Source organism: Chiloscyllium plagiosum, unplaced genomic scaffold, assembly GCF_037043375.1.
Source record: "Chiloscyllium plagiosum isolate Xiang-an unplaced genomic scaffold, Cpla_swu_hap1 HiC_scaffold_15, whole genome shotgun sequence".
NCBI classification, from domain to species: domain Eukaryota; kingdom Metazoa; phylum Chordata; class Chondrichthyes; order Orectolobiformes; family Hemiscylliidae; genus Chiloscyllium; species Chiloscyllium plagiosum.
Genome location: NW_028270153.1, coordinates 46,054,926 through 46,063,899, shown reverse-complemented (window position 1 = coordinate 46,063,899; position 8,974 = coordinate 46,054,926). Strand labels below are relative to the sequence as shown.

General features: G+C 40.1%; 1 protein-coding gene across 2 annotated transcripts in view; it reads left to right on the top strand.

The window, feature by feature from the left end:
* The first annotated feature begins 94 nt into the window (after nucleotides 1-94).
* The window catches only part of adnpb (activity dependent neuroprotector homeobox b), a 48,690-nt gene continuing 39,810 nt past the window's right edge, over nucleotides 95-8,974 (top strand). The window contains exon 1 of one of the 2 annotated variants that reach the window (XM_087994938.1): nucleotides 95-114. The gene's annotated coding sequence lies outside the window, so the exon portion shown is untranslated. Of the gene's footprint in view, nucleotides 115-7,102; nucleotides 7,594-8,974 lie in introns of those variants that run through there. The other variant, XM_043710248.2, reaches the window with a different exon arrangement.

Here is an 8,974-nt window from a genome sequence, read left to right as displayed (position 1 = left end):
TTTGAAGCATCATCTCACTCATTCACCTTCCATTGCAGATTGCTGTTTCATTCAACCTGGAAGGCTTGTGACTGGCTCTCCACACTCAAGCCCACCATCGCCCATCATTGGAAGGTAACTCTGCCCTCTCATCATTCACAGGCTGCCCTGGGGAAAATCAAAATGACTGTCTTTTTCCTTGCATTGTGCAGGTTCACAGTAGGGTTTGAACATGCTGTAGAGAAAGCTCTGACCTCTGAATACATTCTCAACGTAGTGAAAAGTAGGCTATTGACATGTTTTTGATCCTTATACGAGTTGCTATATTTACATTAAACTTTTCATTACTCTTTCCCAGGGTATCACTGGCTATGCCAATATTTATTGCACATCCATAGTTGCTCTTCAGAACGTGGTAGTGAGCTGCATTCTTGGCCTGCTGCAGTCAATCTCGTGTGGGACACTCAGTGCTGATAGGGTTGGAGTTCCTGGATTTTGACATAACGATGGTGATGGCACAATGATATATTGCCAAATTATGATGGTGTTTGGATGGCAAAATACCCATTATTTCTGCCTACTCCTGCCCCCCTCATCACTCAATTTCTTTCTCCACTTGTCCAGTCCAGCCCCATCCCACTTACACCTGTGATTCCTCTGACACTGTCAGTTTCAGAATTTCCAGATTTTTGGGCTCCAGCACCCTCTCCTTTTCCATGGCATGCAATCCCTTTACACCATCCGGGGTGGTCTCACGATTCTCCACTGCTTCTTCGGAATAAAAGGCCTGAACCATCCCCATTCATCACCAGCCTCCACTGCCTGGCTGAGTTAGCCCTCACCAAGAACAACTTCTCTTTTAATTTGTCTCACTTTCTTCAGGTCGGAGGGGTAGCTATACGTACCCATATGGACCCCAGTTATGTCTGTCTCTTTGTGAGCTCATGAAACATTTCTTGTTCCAGTCCTCCTCCTGCCCCCACCCACAACTCTTTCTATGGTGCTGCTTCCCCCTGTCATCTGGAAATGGAAAGGTTTATCAATTTCATTTCTAATTTCCACCCCGCTCTCATCTTCACCTGTCTATCTGTGACTCCTCCCGTCTCTTCCTTGACATAACTGTTGCCATTTCTGGGGAGAAGGCTTGCCACCAGTATCCACTACAAACCAACCGACTCTCAGTTACCTTGACTATACATCCTCGCACCCTGCTTCCTGTCAACCTATTCCATTTTCCCAGTTCCTCCGTCTCCATCTGCTCTGATGGTGCGATATTTGACAAGGGGGCCTCTGAAGTGTCGGAATATTTGCTTTCTGAGGAAGGGTTAGCCGATTTCTCTCTACAGATGCTTCCAGACCTGTTGAGTTTTTCCGCAATTTCTGTTTTTGATAGACTGTGGTATTCCATTACACCTTGAAGAACCACCTTGTTCTTCTAGATGGTAGAGATCACTGGTTTGGAAGGGGCATTTGTTTCTGCAATGCATCTTTTAGAAAATTCACATTATTGCCACAGTGCATGATTGAGTGAGTGAATATTTAAAATGGTGATTGTGATGCCATTCAAGTGGGCTGGTTTGTCCTGGATGATGTTAAGCTGCTTGGGTTGTTGGAGTTGCACAAATCCAGGCAACTGGAGAGTATTCCATCTCATAGTCTGACTTGTACTTGTTACAGTGGACAGATAGAGAGTCAGGAGCCAAGTTACTTGCTACAAAATTCTCAGCTTCTCATCTGTTCCTAAAGTCGCGTTATGTATATGGCTGGCCTAGCTGAGTTTCAGGTCAATGGTAACCACATTTTTTCAGTGTTGAGAGTGGAGGATTTAGCAATGGTAATACCATTGTATGTCAAGGGGAGGTGGTTAGATTTTCTCATTGTGGGAGGTATCCATCGCCCTCAAATCCCATTAAGGTCAGAAATATGAAGGTGGAGCCATGTAAAGCCATACTTCTGCTTTGTTGGCAAAGTGACTTGTATGCTGCCTTCAGAAGTAAATGTGTTACTGACTAATAATAGGTATGGAGATTTTTTTTCAACTTTTCCACAATACTAAAAATCCAATTTCTGTTAACTGTTGATTGGCTCATTAAAATCATTCAATAATGCAATTATTAAATTTAAACTAAATGTAACTTGTGGCAGCACTGATGTAATGCTATGCATTTTTGTGTTCATGGGAAATAATATTGCTGACCAATGCACCACAATATGTACAACTGTAGCAACAATGTACACCACTTGAATACCAGAATTCTTATTGGTCAGTTATATTAACACTTTTGAAACAAAGCAATATTAGGTGATTATTGGGACAAAGTTTGTATTTATAATAGATTTCAGGTTATAGATCTCTCAGCAGATAAGGTGAGGTAGTCTCTAACTGGGTGTCTGTATTTTAGCCTATACTGTCCAAAATTTAAAATTTTATTTAGTTAAGAAATGTCAAAATCAAAAAAAAGGATTTTGGTCTCATGCGAGAATCTTATTTTGAAAATGAATATTAAATGGTAATTAAAGAATGTATGAAAACATAATGTGTTCTGAAATGAAACTTTGAAATGAGTTATCACCACTTTAAAAAGTGGTTTCCAGAACCGACTTATTTATGCTTTACATCAGGAGAATTTTACATTTTGTGATGGTATATATCAAGAGAAGGTGATCAGATTTTTTTAAAAAGTTAAATTTTGGAGATTTAAATAATCTTTAGCTTTCTTTCTTAGATACAACTAAAGCTACTCTGATGTGATTCAGTAATGTGCTGTCTTCACTGTTGCAATTTTAAGTACTGTACATCATTGAAGAGAAATAAAGCTCTTCTGTAAAGCTGTGATTTTAGTCTCAGTACTGAAAGTTCTTTACTCTTCATTCAAGAATAAGGAAAGTGTAACTTTAAGGTAAATTGAGTCATAGAGTCATGCAGCAAATAAACGGACCCTTCGGTCCAACTTGTCCATGCTGACCAAATTTCCCAAACTATCCTAATCCCATTTGCCTGCAATTGGCCCATATCCCTCTAAACCAAACTAGGTTCACTAATGTCCTTTTAAAGAAGCAAACTCTTATCCTTACCTGGTCTGGCCTACATGTTACTCCAGAGCCAGAGCAATATGGTTGACCCTTGATCCTTAACTGCCCTTTGGGCAATAAATGCTAACCTATCCAATGACGTCCTCATCTCGTGAATTTTTTTTAAAAAATTCCTATGCATGTATGTATCAGAATAACTTTTTAAATGTAGTAACTGTATGTGCCACTTACTCTGGCAGTTCATTCCACAATCAAACCACTCTTAGTGAATACATTGCCCACTCACGTCCCTTTTAAACCTCTGTCCTCTCATCTTAAAAATATGCCCCTAGTTTTGAACGCACCCATTCTAGGGAAAAGACCTTTACTATTCACCTTATCTATGTCCCTCATGATTTTATAAAACTCTTTAAGGTCATCCCTTAACCTCCGAGATGCTAGTGAAAAAGGAGCCAGCCCATCCAGCTCACTTTTATAACTCCAATCCTCCAGTTCTGGCAACATCCTGGTAATTTTTTTCTGAACCCACTCCTGTTTAATAATATCCTTCCTACACCAGAGCAACGAGAACTAGTTACCTTAACAACCTTGTCTACCTATGAGGTTACTTCAACGTGCTATATACCTGAAACCCTAGGTCTCTGTTCAACAATACTACCCGGGGTGTTACTATTACCTGTTAAGTCCTGCCAAAATTGTATTTTAGTTTTACCAAAATACAATAGTATTAGAAGAAGGACTATGAAGCATTAATAGACTTTTTTGCCTCCAGATCAGTTTACTGTCATAACTCCAGTGAAATGATCGGAAAAAGATTTTTTTAGATTGATTCTTTTTCAAGAATATAGAGGGGAGTCGAGAGTGAGCTGGGAAAGGAAAGATGGGTAGAGGACAAAAACAGCCATGAATTTGGAATATTGAAATTCAAAAATATGTGTGTTGTATCTAGTCTATATGGTGAAAAGTGCAAAATTTATGAAAGCAAGTTGACAAGATGAGGAACACTAAGGTGGAAACATAACTACAATTTTCACATTGTATTTTGAACTTGGGAATAATCTGAAAACATGAAAATCCCTTTGAATATAAAATGTATTTCTTGGGATAACTTTCAATCATTTAAGGTATGTCCTCAATACAAACAGTGAATAATGTATTCAGGTATTGGCTGGAAGACATGATAAATAGTTTTTCTTAGCTTGGGACCAGTTCACATTATTGGTGCATCCTATCTGTATTCTCTATAAAATATCAGAAGTTACATAAAAGTAATAACATGTTGACGTAAAGTAACAACTATAAGATAGTGTTAGTAAATTAATGGGTATCATTAACTGCTTTTTTTGCATTAAATTTGAAGTTTAGATATCATTCTAATTTTCAAAATGACCTGTTTCTGTTACTCACTGATATGTGCATTCAATGAGTAATGAGCTGCGTGTCTCCCATAACCAATTTAGACAGCGAATGTTTTCAGCCACAGTTAAAAAACACAACTTTCAGTTAAACCCTTACAAGTTCACAATCCATTTAATTTCTGATAAGGCATTTAGAAAGCACTTCTTCTAAATTTAAAAAAAAAACTTGTGTTGCTTTTATTATGATTGTATGTGCTGACTTCCAATATAAGATTATCATGATACTTTTGTTATTACGTGTCCTATAATATTGAAAATCATGAGAATGATTACAGCACAGGAAAAGGCCATTTGGCCTGTCATTGTCTATGCCAGCTTTGGCAAGAGTCATAGATTGTACAGCAGGGAAACAGACCCTTTGATCCTACCAATGGTGTTCCTAAACTATACCAGTCCCACCTGCCAAAGCTTAGTCCATTTCCCACCAAAGCTTTCCTTTTCATGAACATATCTAAATCTCTTAAATGTTCTAGCTGTACCTGCATCCACCACTCTCTCTGGCAGTTCAGTCCACACACAAAATTAAAAAAAAACCCTCATGTCCTTTCTCCTCTCACTTTAAAAATGTGCTCAATAGTTTTGAACATCCCTTCCTGAGAGAAGAGCTTATCCAAGGTCTTTCACCTTATCTATGTCCCTCATGATTTTATAAACCTCCAAGGTCACCCCTCTAACTCTACACTCCTGTGAAAAATATCCCAGCCTTTTTAGTCTACTTTTATATCTCAAATCCTCCATTCCCAGCAATGTTCTGGTAAATCTTTTCTGAACCCTCTGCAGATTAAGAAGATTCTCCCTGTAATAGGGCAGCCAGAACTGCAGACAGTACTCCAGAAGAGGCTTCTCCAACATTGTGTACAAACCTAACATGATGTCCCAACTTGATATTCAGAAGTCTGAGCAATGAAGCCAAGCGTGCTAAACACTTTCTTCACAACCCTGTTGATCTGTGATGTAAATTTCAAAACATTGTGGCTGAAGCCCTCGGTCTCTCTGTTCTCCGACATGACTCAGGGTCCTACCATTAATTGTTTAAGACTCGTCCTTATTTACGTTATCAAAATGCAATACTTCATATCCAATTGAAACTCCATCTGCAACTCTTCAGCCCATTTACCTAACTGATCAAGTTCTCTTTGTAATCTTAAAAACCATTCTTCACTACCCACTGTGCCACCAATTTTGGTGTCACCTGCAAATTTACTACATACCTCATACATTCTCATTCAAATTGTTTGTATAAATGATAAACAAAAGTGAACCCAATACAGATTCCTGTGGAACTGGAACTGCTGGTCACAGACCTCCAGTCCAAACAACAACCTGCCACTGCCACTACCACCTTCTGTTTCTTATCATCAAGCCAATTTTGTATCCAATTGGCAAGCTCATCCTGAATTTGATATAACTTTACACATTAGTTTACCATGAGAAACCCTGTCAAAAGCTTTACTAAAGTCGAAGTAAACAATGTTTATTGCTCTGCCCTCATCAATCTTTTTGAGTACTTCATTTTAAAAAACCCAATTAAATATGCAACACAGTCTCACTTTTACAGCTTGTTGCATTTTTTGTTTAGCTTTGCCAGATCCCAACTACTTGCATTAGAAAAAGCTTTTCCTCACAATATTGTTGGTTCTTTTGCCAATCACCATAAATTTGATTTCTTCTGGTTCATGACCTCTCTGCCAATGGAAACGTCTTTAGTAAACTGTCTAGACTCGATTTTGAACCTTTGTATTTCAGAGTTAGGTCAGTTACCGTAGTCTTCAGTTAAAAGGTTATGTTAAAATTGTGGTATACTTGTACACCAACTTGAGACACTGATACTTACCAGCCAATATATAATTCAAAGAATATCCTTAATAGCATATTACACGATCTCTAAACATTAACCAATACCCTGCTTAAGTGCCAGTCTCAAATTTCAAAAAAAACTATTCAAGTGTTGGGCTTTCATGAGTTGAACAGTGCAGTTCTTTAAATCTCCATATCTCATTGTGAAGATAATTGTGACCATTTACACACCTGAGCGAGGGACTTGCTCAAATATGACATATCATATGTATTGAAGTAGGTAAATCTTGAGGTTTGAACATGAGCGTATTTTCATCCCCTTTGTCCATTGCAACTTTCTAGTGTGACAAAATGGAGGACTTCCCACCAAGATCTCAGAAAGTAGTGCTGGAGCAGGCCTGAGGCGTAGTGATAACCCAAATGCTGAATCAGGTTGTGTGCACATATGTGTGCTGAGGTCTGTGAGAGCACGCCGAGCAGATGGAGGCGCCAGATGCCCTAGTTTGCACCTGCGCAGTGCTGCCGCCTGGCCAGTAGTGAAAGGGCGGGTGAGGAATAGCGCCCCTAGCGGTGACTTGAGGGAGCCTCGTTTTCACACGCCCTGCTTCAAGTCTCGCGAGGTTACAGCAAAAGGGGACTTATGCAACATGAACTATCCTTAGTATTCCAGCCACCTGACCCCCTTTCACCACTGTTGGCAGAAGTGGGACAAATAGCAGGGGGCCAGGAGCCCGAAGTTTGTGTGAATTGCCCTCAAAGTAGTGCTCAACTCTGCTCTCTATTGGACAATAGTCCCTATGCAAATAAAGCGCACGCGTCACTTCCGTTCTTTCTCGGACGCCATTTTGGCCAGGGAAGGCTCAGTGAATTATTGTCCGAAAGCAATTGAATCTCTTTACCCCGCTTTTTCCTGTCGTCCCTCCGGGGTTTGCGCCTCGAAAAGTTTTCGATCAGAAAAAAAGTTCGCTCAGTCGGTCGAAGTTTATCTTCGTTTTATTCCCGAGGCGGTTTTGTTCGGTGGCCTTCAGTTGTCTTTTTTTTCCCCCTCTCCTCCTCTTTCCCCCCCCCTACCCCCTCCCCTTCTCTCCTCCTGTCCTCTCCCCTCCCCTCTCTCTGTATAAAGAGCTCCCTCTTTCAGTCAGCGCTGGAAGCACCGTCGCGGCCGCTGTTCGCTCGCTCGGGGTTTGATGTGAGGAGATTGAAGCGGCAGCAGGAGGAGGAGGCCCTTTGTTTGCGGCTCGCCTGCCCGCTCCCTCCCTCGCGCTCTTCTCTCACTGCTGCCGGTTCGGCCGAGCGACCGACCGGCCGGCTCGCGCTTAACTGATCAATTAAACCAAAATAAGAAAAGCAAAAGGAAATCAAAAAGGTGAGAGCGTTTCATTTTTTCTGTCAGAATCTTTAACCGAGATCTTCTATAAATAAGCATAATCCAGAAAAGACGTTTGTATTTTGCAAAAAAAAGTGGAAGAAAAACCCCGCAGCAAATGTGTGTAACATGCGAGTATTCTCCTTTATCTTTGTCCATGTATAAAGTGCCGATTGCTAAAGATGCATCGACCATAGGTAGAAATCCATCTGTAACGATTGCTTTATCCTATTTGTTGCCCATTTGCATGATTAAAAATACACGAAAGACCGGATTTTTTGTTGAATTTGACAAATCCGCTATTTAAGCGATATTGGTTACACTGTCCCATCATTTATAATTGTTGCCTATCATTTGTGTTCATTGTTCTTCAAAACTAGTGCGGGTTCGGATATTTAGTATATTTTACTATGTATCGATTTGATGCATATGTGATGGGTCAAGTCATCCAATCGATGTGAGTGTTACCTTTCCCGTTCGCGAAATCTAGTATTTACCTGTGACTGGAGCTGAATGGATCGAGACATTTTAGGTTTTTTTGTTTGTAGAAGGCTTTTTATGTTTAGGGGATTGTTTGATCCGTTAGTAAATTAGTTCTGATAATTTCAAGCCCTTTCGAAATCACCGTTGTTTCGGATGCCTAAAATGTAAAATAGCAATTGTCGCCGGCTATCCTGTGTGCCATCGGTCGTGAATCTGATCGAACATTTGTTTACACATTTGCTCAATACCTTTTCTAGTGCTCTGTGGTCTTTAGACAGCATGCTCAACCAATCCAGACAGCAAGAAACGCCCTAGACAGAAGACGGGGTGGATGGAAACTGAGATTTAATTTATTTGTGAATTCACTAGCAATACCATTCGGTGATGATCCCGGATATTTTATGATGCAGATAATATTGAGGATGGGATAAGTTAATAGTGATATTGTTAAAATGTGCACCTCTGGACCGGTTGCCGGCTGTGACGTTGCTGTAAAATGGCGCGAGTACTGCTCCACTGCAGACATGAATAGATTTAGGGATTCCCAGTTTTGTAATTGCTTAAGTAGAAATGTTTGGCACGTGTTCTTTGGAGAAATTTTAACCGGTTCCATTGTTATCAGGTCTATTGTGTTGCAGATTACGATCCCGAAATGTAAGAAAATGCATTTAGAACTGTTTTGCACAAAATAAAATTGTTTAATAATATTTCTAGTTATTGTGTCTAAGAATGTGTTTTTAAATAAAACTAAGTTTGAGTGATTCTTGATTTCTGTCCCTTCAGCTAATGGCAAAACATTTTCCACTTCTTGCGTGCACAGCCGCCCCCACCCATGTTGTAGTGCAGCCATGCAGAGAATGAAAATCAATACTCAGTGCAGCAGGAGGCGCTCTTCAGA